Consider the following 13,117-nt stretch of genomic DNA (forward strand, 5'->3'; position numbering starts at 1 on the left):
CTGGCCTCAAAACCTGGACTCAAGTGCTGCTTCCACCTTTGCCTCCCAAAGTGCTGGGATTATAGGCATGAGCCCCTATGCCTGGCCATTTCTGTGATATTTTTGATGCTTGATTTGTCTTTGAGCCAAAGCTCTGAGGGCTGGCTGTTGGGCTTCCCTGAAGCCTTGAACATATCTTACTGTGAGCTTACATCTTTGATTTTGAGCCTTTAGATTCTGGGGTCTAGACAGGTGGCCATGGTGAAGCCTGAAGACATACATATGTCCACAGTGTCTAGGCTGCCAGGTGTAGGGCAAACCCAACGTATCCTCCCTGGCCAAGCTATGCCTCCTGTTTATGTTGGGTAGGGTCGGACCCTCCAGGCATCCTCTTCATAGCTCTGCCCTCTCTCCTAAGCTCTAGACCTGGTATGCAAATTCAGGACCCAGATGAGCTCCACCCTTTACAGCCATCCTGGATGCCATGTGGATACTTGGGACCCAGGATGACTGAGAAGACAATAGAGAGAATTCCTGTGTTATTTTAAATTTATGCTGTATTAAATTAATAGATAATCATAAAATGTCAGAGTCATTTCTAAGCAAGTTAAAATACTGAAATATTAATCACTAAACATAAGTTTAAGTTTAAGTCTATTTTAGCATCTTGTTTTTATGTGGTATAGAAAAACTAATTACATTTGTATCTGTTAATTTAAAAATTTATCTACAAATACTGATATAAAACAGTTCAAAATTACTTTCTGGGTTTTTCACTAGAAATTAAGGTTACTAAGAGTTAAAATTGTAATTAACATACGTAATTAAAATTACTAGATATAAGTGAAACAATTGTGTATACCGTGTGTAAGAAAAATAAGATGTATTTTTGATTGAAAGGATTATGAAGGAGGCATGAGAATGTGATTTTTGTTAAAAAGAAAGCAATTTTGTTCAGAGGTTTTTAAAGGTTGTTTTTAGTTGAAGAGATTAAAAAAATGATAAAACTGAATGGATATAGAAAACTGAGGAAAGAAAGAAAATTGAAAACAATTGTAAGAGTTTATAAAAGGTTTATAGAAATGTTGTGTGGTGAAAGCTGATTGAGAAGAGATGAATTAGCATTTCCATTGTGCATACTACACTCAGACTTCCAGACTGGTGGAATGCACAAATGGGAAAATAAAAAATCAATTGGCAAAGGTTGCAGAAACGTCTTATCTTCCTTGGCCTAAGACTCTTTCATTTGCTTAGCTTAAATTCTACCCTGCTTGAAATACATCAGCTCTCTCCCATTGAAGTGATAATGAGAAGTCCCATGCCCCCTGAAAAAAGGAGCCTACAAACCAGCTCTCCTTAAAGGTGGTTTTCTAAAAAAAAAAAAAAAAAAAAAAAAAAAAAAAAAAAAAAAAAAAAAAGGTGGTATTTTTAATTATTGCCAAGGCCTTATAAGCTTCTCAATAAAAATTCTAAGTTAACTGAGGATTCTGTTAACAGCTAGAGACATCAAAGATCATGGTGTCCAACTTGGAGACTTTGTTTATTGGAAAACACCATCAAATAAAGCACTCCTTCCAACCACATCGAATGGACCACATCAGGCAGCCCTGTCTGCATGGACATCTTCATCATCGGAGATCTTCAACACCTTGTTCTTCAGACCAGGACAAGAAGTAGATGAAATATTTATTTGGTTACCTTCAGGAACAGGAACACTTTTCAAACTGTTTTGTTAATACTTGTCCTTATTGTTTATCATATTTTTGATACTTAAATTGATAATATCTTATATTTCTGGATGCCTAAGGTTAACAACAAAAAAACCAATCATGACTTAAAATTTTCCAACATAGTGTGGTTCCTTTGTCAGCAGATGGACCTCATGGAGATTCCCTTGGTTTATCCCTTTGTGTTGCCAATGAATTCAGTCTTGGGACCTCACTTTGATTCCTTTTTTTTTTTAAAGATGGAGACTCACTGTGTCGCCCAAGCTGGAGTGCAGTGGCACCACCTTGGCTCACTGCAACTTCTGCCTCCTGGGTTCAAGTGATTCTACTGCCTCAGCCTCCCAAGTAGCTGGGATTACAGGCGTGTGCCACCAAGTCCAGCTAATTTTTGTATTTTTAGTAGAGACAGTGTTTCATCATGTTGGCCAGGCTGGTCTTGAACTCCTGATCTCATGTGATCCAGCTGCCTCGGCCTTGCAAAGTGCTGGCATTACAGGCATGAGCCACAGTGCCTGGCTGACCTCACTTAATTCTTAAGCCACACTCCCTTCCCTTTTTCCCTTGACATGGGGCAGATTACCTGGAAATTAGCCTTTCCAGCAACATGGAAGAAATTTAAATCTAAAATATTAATGATCAATGCTTTCAGAAGAGAAAGATCTCTATCAAAAGGGGGAAATGAAGAAAGAAACATACTTCAGAGCAGTCTGAGCTATATGAGGTTTGCAAAATGTATCAGGCCCAAAGAGACATGAAAAACTTCAGTCATACCCCCCTTCCCCCCCACCCCCCCCCTCTCTCACATACCCTGAGGGCAGTTGTTTAAAGGCATTTTGATCGTTCTTTTCTTCCCCATAGTTTTCTGAGTAGCTGTCTCATCTATTATCTTCACGTTCCTGGAATATATGATACAAAGAATAATGTATAATCAATCAATAGCTTATGTTATTTTTATATAAATTATTTGTAAACAACTTGACAACTACCTCTTTTTTCCTTTAAAAATCCACTTTTAAGTGGGGCACAATGGTGTGTGCCTGTAATCCCAGCTACTTGAGAGGCTGAGGTGGGAGGATTGCTTGAGCCCAGGAGTTCCAGGCCAGCTTGGGCAACATGGTGAAACCCCATCTTAAAAAAATAATCCATGTTTTACTGCTGCTAACTACAGCATATATTTAAGGCACCTTGAATCTGTGCTCCCAAGTTGTAGTACTCAAATTTGGCCCAAATAAACTCTTTACTTACATTAATTTTGCCTCAGTTTCTCCCTTAGGTTGATTCTCTCAGTGTATGGTTTGTCTTTTCATTTTCTTAATTCTGTCTTTTGAAGCTCAAATGGTTCTAATTTTAGTTAAGTGCAATTTATTTATTTTTTTTCTGTTATGGCTTGTGCTTTTGGTGTCATGTCTAGAAACTATTTGACTAATCCAAGGTTGAGACCATCTTTGCAAAAATTATGACAGTGAGAAAAATCTAACATGACTGACTCTATCTTGCTTCTAACTTCACAAGGTGACCGTAGCTGTCTTTGCTTTTTCTTGGGCTTAGGCCAAGCTTACTAATGGAAGAATTTAGTTTGTAGTTTAACCTTAAAGCAAAGATGATAATAGCCCCTTCGGTCCCTTTGGTTCAGGGACCAAAACACCCTTTGTAAAAACTAATGAAAAGCCATAGAATTAGAATTATGGAAGAGGCCTGAATTCTGCTAACACATATGCATAGTTAAAGATAAGTAATCATTGTATACTGCTCAGGAGTCACATGGGGTGGTCACAAGATTGGTAATTTCCCTAATTGCCCCTATAGATAACATTGTTATTGTAAAACCTGAGACTGGTGTTTGAAATATTTTTCAGACTTTGCATTCCAGTGGAACAACTGATGCCACCTGGACTGGTGACCCACACCCAGGAACTGTCTCTGCACAAAGATAGTCTCAATACCTTTCTGATATCCTCCCCAACACAACCAATTAGCATTCCCCATTCTGTAGCCCTCTGCCTGACAAATTATCTTTCAAAAACCCTAGCCTCCAAATTCTCAGGAAGATAAACTTAAGAATTATCTCCTGTCCTCTCACTTGGCTGACCCTGTGAGCAAACTCTTTCTTTGCTGTGAAAATCTGCTGTTCTCAGTGCATTGGCTTTTCTGAGCAGTGGGCAAAATTAATTCCTTGAGTGATTACAAGGTCATGAAAATTTTCTCCTCTAACTTTTTTTTTTAGTGAATTTAGAGTTTTAGTTTCTATATTTAGGTCCATGTAACCCATTAGGGTTAATTTTCTTTTGTATGATGTGTGGTGATGATAGTGGCAGAAGGAAGACAAATCCTAGGCAGACATGGGGTGGGTCCCTGGTGAAACCTGACCTTCAAGCTGAAGACAGTTTAAAGCCCAGCTACAAGTCCTGGGTAAATTCAGAGACCAGATTGAGAGCCTCTCTTCCTGTTTGGCATGCTTTCTTCTGATTGATCTCTGCCCTTCACCTATTTTATATATACCTACCCTTCCCTAATTGGTTTTTTACACTGTTGTGCTCATCTGGCCTTTTTTGCATATTCACAAACCAATCAGCATGCACTGCTCCATTCTGAGTCCATAAAAGACCTGTACCCAGCCACAGTGAGAGAGAGACCACCTGACTTTGGATAGGGGACCACCCTTGCATCCCCTCTCTGCTGAAAGCTGTTTGTCACTCGATAAAATTCTTCTGCACCCTCCTCACCCTTTGTCAGTGTAACCTCATTCTTCTTGGACATGGGACAAGAGTTCAGTACACACTCAACACAAGTACAAAGAAGGCTGTAACACTGTGGACCTCTGCCTTCCACTGGCAGAGGGTAGCCTCCCCATGCAATGGTAAGCAGTGGTAGGGCCAAGCCAGCCCTGGAGCCATGGGGCTGGAGCCGGCCAACAGAACAGGGCTGACAGAGCTGTTAATGTACTGCCATCTGTTGGGCTACAGACGGCAGGACTAAAAGAGCTAATTAGCATGCTGTAACATCCCCTCTGGGGCTTTGGGGTTGTGGGCACCACTGCCTGGATGCTACTGTGTTCCCCTCAGTTCAACACACCTGGTCCACCAACAAACCCTGCACAGAGCCCACTCCTGTGCTGGTGCTTGGAACAGCTGTCCTGACCCCACACTTGCTCACTCACAAACCCCCTTCTTCCAGGGGCTAAGCACCTAGTTGTGGTGGCCATAGGATCCATGCCAGGATGCAAGTCAGGTGTGGCACAGCAAGTCAAGTAGATGGGGCATCTCCTGTGGCAAATCCAGGCCTGAGCAAGGCCTGGGAAGGGGTATTGCTGGCTGGAGGTCTCTGGCTGGCAAAGTGATGAAGAAAAATCTGGCATCAGTAAGGATGTAAGTTCTTCTTCTTCTTCTTCTTCTTTTTTTTTTTTTTTTTTTTTTTTGCATATGAATATCCAATTGCCCTGGCACCAGACCCCATTTTTTGAAAAGACTATCCTTTCTTTGTTGAATTTTCTTGGCACATTTGTTGAAAATCAATCAATCATGAATATAAGGGTTTATTTCTGTACTCTCATTTTTATTTCATTGCTCTATATGCTTAGTTCTGTGCCAATACCACACCATCTTGATATCTTGATTCCTGTAGCAGTGCATTAAGATTTTTTTTGTTTGTTTGTTTAGTTTGTTTCTGTTTTTTTTTTTTTTTTTTTTTGAGGCAAGGTCTCACTCTGTTGCCCAGGCTGGAGTATGGTGGCATGAACATGGCTCACTGTAGCCTCAATCTCCTGGCCTCAAGCAATCAAGCGTTCCTCCCACCTTAGCTTCCCAAGTAGCTGGGACCACAGGCATGTGACCCCCTCATCCTGCTAATATTTTTTTCTTATTAAAAAAATTTTTCATGGGTAGAATTGGGGTCTCTCTATGTTGCCTAGGCTGGTCTTGAACTCCTGAGCTCAACCAATCCTCCTGCCTTGGCCTACCAACGTGGGGATTACAGGCATGAGCCACCACAACTGGCCTATTTTTATTTTTTTGTAGAGACAGGGTCTCAACATGTTGCCCAGGCTGGTCTCAAACTCCTGAGCTCAGGCAATCTGCCCACCTCAGCCTCCTGAGTAGTTAGGACCACAAGCATGCACCACCCGGCCCACTTTTTAAATTTTTTGTAGAGATGAAGTCTTATTATGTTGCTCAGGTTGGTCTTGAACTCGTGAGCTCAAGTAATCCTTACTCCTTGGCCTCTCAAAGTGCTGGGGTTATAGGCGTGAGCCACCTGCCTGACCTAAATTTTTTAAAATCTCAAAGTGTAACTTCTCCAATTTTGCTTACCTTTTTCATAAATCTTTTGGCTATTCTAGATCTTCTGCATTTCTATGCAAATTATGGATTATCTTGTCAATTTCCACTAAAAAAGTCTAATAGTATTTGCCAAAAACTGAAACTTCTGAGATTTTTACCCTATTGCAAGCTAATACGTTTCAGAAAAAAGTCTTCAGACCTCTGCTTTACCCTAACATTCCAGGTCCTTATGTTTCAATTTAAATCTACTTTTCTCTTATTTATTCCTTTTAATTGCTCATTGTTCCCCTTATAAAGATACTTACTTTTAGCTATTTGTATGTCTTTGATGGTCTCTCCATAGGAATATTCTTTGCTATTATCTACTTATGCATGAATCCTATTCTTTAAGGCCCACTTTAGACATCATTCCTTTCCTTTCCCTTTTCTGTACTTCCCTGATCTCTTCAGTTAGAAGCATTTTTTTGGTATCAAATTTATCAAAATAAATAAAAATAAGTAATCTTTATCTGTCTTCTCAAAAATGAAAAAATAAAAATAAGTAATCTTATGTCTGGATGCAGTGGCTCATGCCCGTAATCCTGGCAATTTGGGAGGCTGAGGCAGGTAGATCACCTGAGGTCAGAAGTTCGAGACCAGCCTGGCCAACATGGTGAAACCCCATCTCTACTAAAAATACAAAAAGTTAGCTGGGCATGGTGGCACATGCCTGTAATCCCAGTTACTCAGGAGGCCGAGGCAGGAGAATCGCTTGAACCAGGGAGGCAGAGGTTGCAGTGAGCGGAGATTGCAGCACTGCACTCCAGCCTGAGCAACAGAGAGACTCCGTCTAAAAAAAAAGATCTTCATCTCTGTCCTCCCATAACACATTATTTCTACCTTTGACCCAACTTAATTTTCCTTTTATTTAGTTATACATCTTATTTTGTCAGAATATGTATAATATCATCTGAATCTCTTAGTATTCTTTTTTTTCCAGTTTTGTAGAGAAGCCTTGCTATGTTGCCCAGGCTAGTCTCAAACTCCTGTCAAGTTATCCTCCCGCCTCCCAAAGTGCTGAGATTATAGACACGTGCCACAGTGCCCAGCTCTTTTGGTATTCTTACACAGGGTCTTGATTAATAAATGTATTTGCTGAATAGGGTTCGAGTTATTTTTGCGGGTGATTTTCCTGTTCCTGCCATTAGATGGCAGTGCTCAAACTTAGTAGTGCAAAGAAATACCAGGTTTTAACAATTAAAAAGGATTCTGGGTCTGTGGTCTTATCTGCTTTGAAACAGTATTGCCTTAGCATGCTATAATACAAACTACCAAATGATCTTGTTTATTCACTACTACTATATGAAACTTCTCTTTCTGTATTGACCTCTTTGGTGTGTGGAAGAAAGACTTTCATTAAAGTTCTGAACCTTAGCCTATGCAGTCAGCTAGCATTTACAAATCATTATGTAGAGCAGATTTGTGATTGTCTAAATTAATGGCATTACCTACCAAATGTGTAACTGTTACTAGTGCTACTACATTAATATTTGAAAGATTTTTTTTTTTTTTTTTTGAAAAGGAGTCCTGCTCTGTCGCTCAGCCTGGAGTGCAGTGGCACAAACTCCGCTCACTGCAAGCCCCGCTTCCCGGGTTCACGCCATTCTCCTGCCTCAGCCTCCTGAGTAGCTGGGACCACAGGCGCCCGCCACCACCCCTGGCTAAATTTTTTGTATTTTTAGTAGAGACGGGGTTTCACCGTGTTAGCCAGGATGGTCTGGATCTCCTGACCTCGTGATCCATCCGCCTCGGCCTCCCAAAGTGCTGGGATTACAGGCGCGAGCCACCGTGCCCGGCTGGTTAATTCTCTTTTAGAGCAAAGAACAGTAGAAACTTTATTAGATTTTATATTTTCTCCCAACCCCTATTTTTTGTTTTTGAAGAACAGCAGAATGAAATGAGCTCCAGGACCCATCGAAGTAGGGTATGATGGTTTGAACAGATTCCAGTATGGAACAAAGTATCCATATTTTGCCTGAAGTCTTTCATTCATATGATTCTTCTAATGCTTCCTGGAAAATTCCAAGAACTTGATGTGAAATTATGCTTAACAGAGCACCCACTTGGCCTATGACAGGTACATTAGTCCATTCTTGCACTGCTATAAAGAAAAGAGTTTTAATTCGCTCACGGCTCTGCAGGCTGTACAGGAACCCCGAGGGCTTCTGCTGGACTTCTGGGGAGGCCTCAGGAAGTTCAGAATCATGGCAGAAAACCAAGGGAAGTAGGCACGTCCTATATGGCGGGAGGAGGGAGGGTGGGGGAGGCGCCACACACTTTTAAATAACTGATTTCACCAGAACTCCCTATCACCAGAATGGCAAAAATGGGGAAATCTGCCCCCATGATCCAACGACCTCCAACACTGGGGATTACAATTTGACATCAGATTCAGGTGGGACACAGATCCAAACCATATTAGCAGGGTTAGAATAACTTTTTGTTTTCCTACTAAGTGTTGGGCTTATTTGTAGGGTGAGTAGGGTAAGCCAAATAAAACTATAGTATACATCGTATTTTTCATATAGTATACATATTATTTTTATATGTAATAATATGAAAATAATGTGTCTAAAGGAAGGTGAGTGGAAACTCTACAGCAAAATACCAGACTCTTTCTTTAGAAGAGGACGGCTTCTATTTTGATATAAGAAAATGGTTCCTGTTTGACGGACCACATTAGCCCTAACTTGGACTACAGAATGACTTCTTTTGAGCAGAGCTTATAGGAGAAAAGTTTGATAAGTCATGACGTTTTTGTTTTTTGCCTGAGAATTTTCTCAGTTTCTCTGAGAAACTGTATCACAAAATTACTATTAGATTGCTCTTATGTAGACAACTTGAAATTATTGGCAATTTCCAATTTAGCAAAATGTTGGCTATAACAACTTAGTGAATTATGACAACAACCTGTTTCTCTTAGCTTTCTGCCATCTAAGGGTTCTTACAGGACAAAGATGAAGCTGTAATTGTCCAGCTCAACTGCTCATCTCCTTAGCATAAACACTGATTTGGAAAATACTTTGCGTATCACACGGTAGGAGCCTGGGAATGTTCTCATCCAAACTAAACAGTGGTTAAAGGTTTTTCAACAAAGTTCTTGCTCCAATATCTGTTTTCATACCCAATTACTCAAAGCAGATCCTCTTCCTCTTTGCTTCCTCTCCTTGCAATGCCCTTCCCTCTCTTCCCTAAACTGGAGAACTTACTTATGCTCAAGATTCAGCGCAAGTGTCACTCCCAGGTGAAGGCTTTCTCAACAAGGCCGCGGGGAACAGCCGGTTACTCCCTATCTGCTCCCAGAGCTCAGGCAAGCAAGCAGCTCGGCTTTTATCAGAGAATAATGGGATTATCTACTTTCCTGTAGGTCTCGCCCCGAGGGTGTAAGCTTCGAGGGCGGAGACTGTGTCTTTTACAATTTTTCCCGTTTTTATTGTCCAGCCAGCCCATGCAGGTGACTCTCGATGTTTCCTAGGCAGCCAAACTGAAGGAGTTTCAGCTGGCATACGGGTTCCCGCCAACCCGAGCGTTCAAAAATAAGCAGCGGGGTACGCTACGGAACAGAGGGTGTCCCTCACGACTACCGACTCTCATCGGTTCCAGCTGGTCCATGCCGGCAGAAGCGATTTTGGAGTTTGCTTTGATGAGGAAAACGCTTTCCCTGAAGAGTCCCTGAGATATTTCTCCCACTCTGTGACCGAGACACTGTCCGCTTTTCTCTAACGGTGACAGGAAGTCAATGGGAAAACGTGGGTTTCAAAGGTTTGAAGGTAACAGCCCTCAGCCACTCGGGATCCAGGCTCGCGGTTGACCCACGCTGATGTCTGTGAGGAGAGGTCGCGCTGCGCCTTCCTCTCCGCGCCGCCAGCCCACAGGCTGAGATCCCACCGGAGGCCGCCACTCCCTCAACTGCCTTGTCCCTCGGTACCCCGCCCACTCCTGGGCGGAGAGCACCGTTCTCGCGAGAACGCGGCTGGCCTCGCCTCTTCGGATTGCGCGCTCTCGCGAGAAGAGGCTGAGGAACCGGCCTGCAACCTGCCAGGGCGGCTCTGCTACGCGCAGCCGCCTCAGTGGCAGCCTCCACAGCCACCTCTGGAGGGATCTGGCTGAGGAGGAAGTGGCGGTGTCACTGGCCTCGGCCTTTGCCCCAATCTTCTGTGGGCACTGAAGGGGGACTACAGGTTCGACAGTGAGTGGACTCAGCTGGGGAACTCGACGGGGGCGGCGCGGGAGGCTGGGCTTGGCTGGGGCGAAAGAGGAAAAGGGCGGAGGGGCCAATCTGGGCGTGAGAGCCAGGCTGCTGTGGCAGTGGTCTGGGCGACCGGACCCTGCTCGGGGACTGTGGGTGGCGTTTTGGGCTCCGGCCACGAACACCCAATTAGGAGAGGCCGGGATAAGACTTGAGTTTTGCGGCTGCTGCTTTTGGGTTGGGAGTCCAGAGGCCTTTCCCTGGGGATGAAGGCGATACCCTCATCCCTTTCCAGGGCAGAAGAACCCCGTGCCCCGCCCCTTTCCTGTCATCTCAGACGAACGCAGTGACATCCTGAGGAGGGCGCATCACAATAGGGAATAAGGTGGTGGGCAGCCTCCCTCTGGGTGAAGAGGAGTGATACCCCACTAATGTGCTGCGTGGTTTTATGCTGTAACCGTTTTACGTGTGGTAAAGCTTTGTTTTCTTAAAACTTGCACGGAAGAGGTTCTGGTCTTTCTTCTTCAGATGCAGGTGCCCTGACACCCTTATCTTTGGGAATGGGGCGGGGGAAGGTGAGACATCGGTTAGTAATTTGTTAGTGTGGGCCAGTGTGACTGTTTCTGGGCCTCACAGATTTCAGCTTCTGCTTTCTCGTCAGTATTGAGTCTGTGATGAAGAGTCAGTAGTCCAGACATGCTGAAAGATAGAGCTTTACTTGCTTGTGGCTTTGTGCACTTAGCAAACGAGATTATTTTACGAAGATTTATTATCTTTCAGAGTTTTCATGCTTTTTATTCAAATTAGCAATCTAAATGAAACAGCACAGGATATTAGTTGTATTTGTACAACTGAGTTCCTTCCTGCCCCTATCCTCCCAACCCCCAAAGTACACAAATTTGACCAAAATGTTTTAGAGAGGGGGTTAGGGATAAATTTTCAATGAAAGAGACTGTAGAAATCGGAATAAGAGATATAATAAAGAATGCAGCCATAAGGGCCAAAAGAGTTTCTGTGTTCTAAGAGAGCCTGTCCAGGATTGAAGTTTAGGCCTGAAACCCAGGTCTGAAGTTGTCATTTGAATATAAAGCAGAAAGCAGTAGAAAATACTTGGGAAGGGATTTGAAAATGAACTAAGACTGGTTAAAAATAAAAAAAAAAAGTAAGAAGAATTATTTCTGATGATATAAATGTGTTTTATAAATTTTTCCAACATTTCTCAGCGTGTATGACCTAACTGCTATTATATTAATACATACAAAGTAGGAAGGAAGGTTCTAAAGCGTGGAATGTGGTAAGGAACCACCCGAGAGTAACAGTGTTCACACAGAAAAGCTTTTAGTGTTTCAACAATGTTTTTGTGTTCTTTCATCTTTTTTCTCACTCCCAAAAAAGCTTTCAGATGGACTTTTAACCCTATGTAATTATGTTACCCTTCCACCAGTCTGAATCTTTCTCACTCCTTCTAAGCTGTGTGAATTTTTAATATTATTAACTATGGAGTTGCAAACCACTGTGGTCTGCTTTTGGCTTTTTATAGTAGGTGACTTAGGGAAGTATGGAAGTCATATGGAATATATTATGCACCTTTCAAAGCCATAGCATGAGCAACAAACTCACATGCCTTTGGGTACTAGTTAGATAATGAAAATGAGGGAAATGCCTTATCAGAGAGACATCCAAGTCTGAGGTCCCCCTAATCAGTGCCATATATGAATATGGACCCCATCTTCAGCATTCTCAAGAGAAACCAGAAATCTAGATTTTTACATTCAGTGTCTTGCGTCTTAAAAATATTGGCAACTAATTAAAACCATTAAAAATATCATGTGGCTGAATCAAATTCAAACCTGTCTATAGTTGCATTCTCCTTTCCAGTTTAGAAGCTCTGTTATAGATTAAAATTAATAAATTTTATGACTGGAAAAAAAGGAGGTTTAAAGCAAGTTTGGAGTTTCAAACTTAAGGGGTCTTGGGAAAAATGTCACGTCTAATTGAAAACAGTAGTTAAATTTAATAGCCTTTAAGTATGGTAGGGCAAATTGAACTGGTATTTAAACATTCTAACTGTGGAAATAACTGAAGAAAAAACATCTCAGTATTTATGGTTTAAGAACTCAGAGTTCTGAGCATAGCTGATTTATAGGTATCTTATACAGAAATTGGATTATTTAGAAGCTCTTTATTGTACTTGCAGCTAATATATAAAATTAAATACAAAACACCATCTATAGTCCATTTCAGGATTTGAATGTTTATTGTTTGCTGTGCTATCCCACATTGTCTTCCTAGGCATTGACTTTTACTGGAAGAAGTACTGATCCCTTGGATTTTATTCCATGCCAGATGGAGATTGGAGGGGTTTGGCAACAGGGTGGAAAGAAATGGGTGGAGAAATTGTGATGTGAAGCAAACATTCTTGTGCCCCTTCCTTACATTGTTTAAAGGATTGATTTGTGTTAGTTTTTCTTGTAAGAAGGATAGGTACATTAATTGATTAAACTTAGTGCCTTATACATAGTAGAGTATAATGACATGTATGGAATTGACCTTTGTGGATTAAGCCTCATTTACCCATTAATGTAAAGTAATTTAATCACACAATCTGATTCATACCTAGTTGAGTTATGGGGAATGGAGTGCTAGAGGTCAAACCTAAGTAAGAGGTGGTTTTTAGGCATATAGAGGGCAAGTTGAGAGTCTTCACTGGGGATAAGGGTGAGAGAGGAAGTTAGGTAAGGGAGAGAATTTTGAAAAGGTGGGTGAAATGATTAAGTACTCATTTGTGTATTGTGCAGTTTTACGAAGAGGTCTGCCTTTTGTAGGTAAATTTATCATAACTTGTGCAGAGACTACATAGAATACTGCTTTTTAATCAGGACTGCTTTGGGAATTTGCAGACTTGATTT

General features: G+C 41.8%; 1 protein-coding gene and 1 long non-coding RNA gene across 6 annotated transcripts in view; one reads left to right on the forward strand and one right to left on the reverse strand.

The window, feature by feature from the left end:
* Nucleotides 1-1,403: 1,403 nt before the first annotated feature.
* On the reverse strand, nucleotides 1,404-9,992 carry LOC126936255 (uncharacterized). Of its 2 annotated transcripts, none has more exons than XR_007719411.1 (3): nucleotides 9,229-9,992; nucleotides 2,514-2,602; nucleotides 1,404-1,677 (listed from the first exon to the last, which is right to left on the reverse strand). It is a non-coding gene; the product is annotated as an uncharacterized LOC126936255 (long non-coding RNA). The 2 variants fall into 2 exon arrangements; XR_007719410.1 differs by having other exon boundaries at nucleotides 1,404-1,633; nucleotides 9,229-9,990.
* A 15-nt stretch (nucleotides 9,993-10,007) lies between these two features.
* BTBD10 (BTB domain containing 10) overlaps nucleotides 10,008-13,117 on the forward strand; it is a 72,002-nt gene continuing 68,892 nt past the window's right edge. For 2 of the 4 annotated variants that reach the window (XM_050758842.1, XM_050758847.1), the window contains exon 1: nucleotides 10,008-10,200. The gene's annotated coding sequence lies outside the window, so the exon portion shown is untranslated. Of the gene's footprint in view, nucleotides 10,209-10,512; nucleotides 10,743-13,117 lie in introns of those variants that run through there. The other 2 variants (XM_050758846.1, XM_050758844.1) reach the window with 2 other exon arrangements.

Source organism: Macaca thibetana, chromosome 14 (assembly GCF_024542745.1).
Source record: "Macaca thibetana thibetana isolate TM-01 chromosome 14, ASM2454274v1, whole genome shotgun sequence".
Classification (NCBI taxonomy): Eukaryota; Metazoa; Chordata; class Mammalia; order Primates; family Cercopithecidae; genus Macaca; species Macaca thibetana.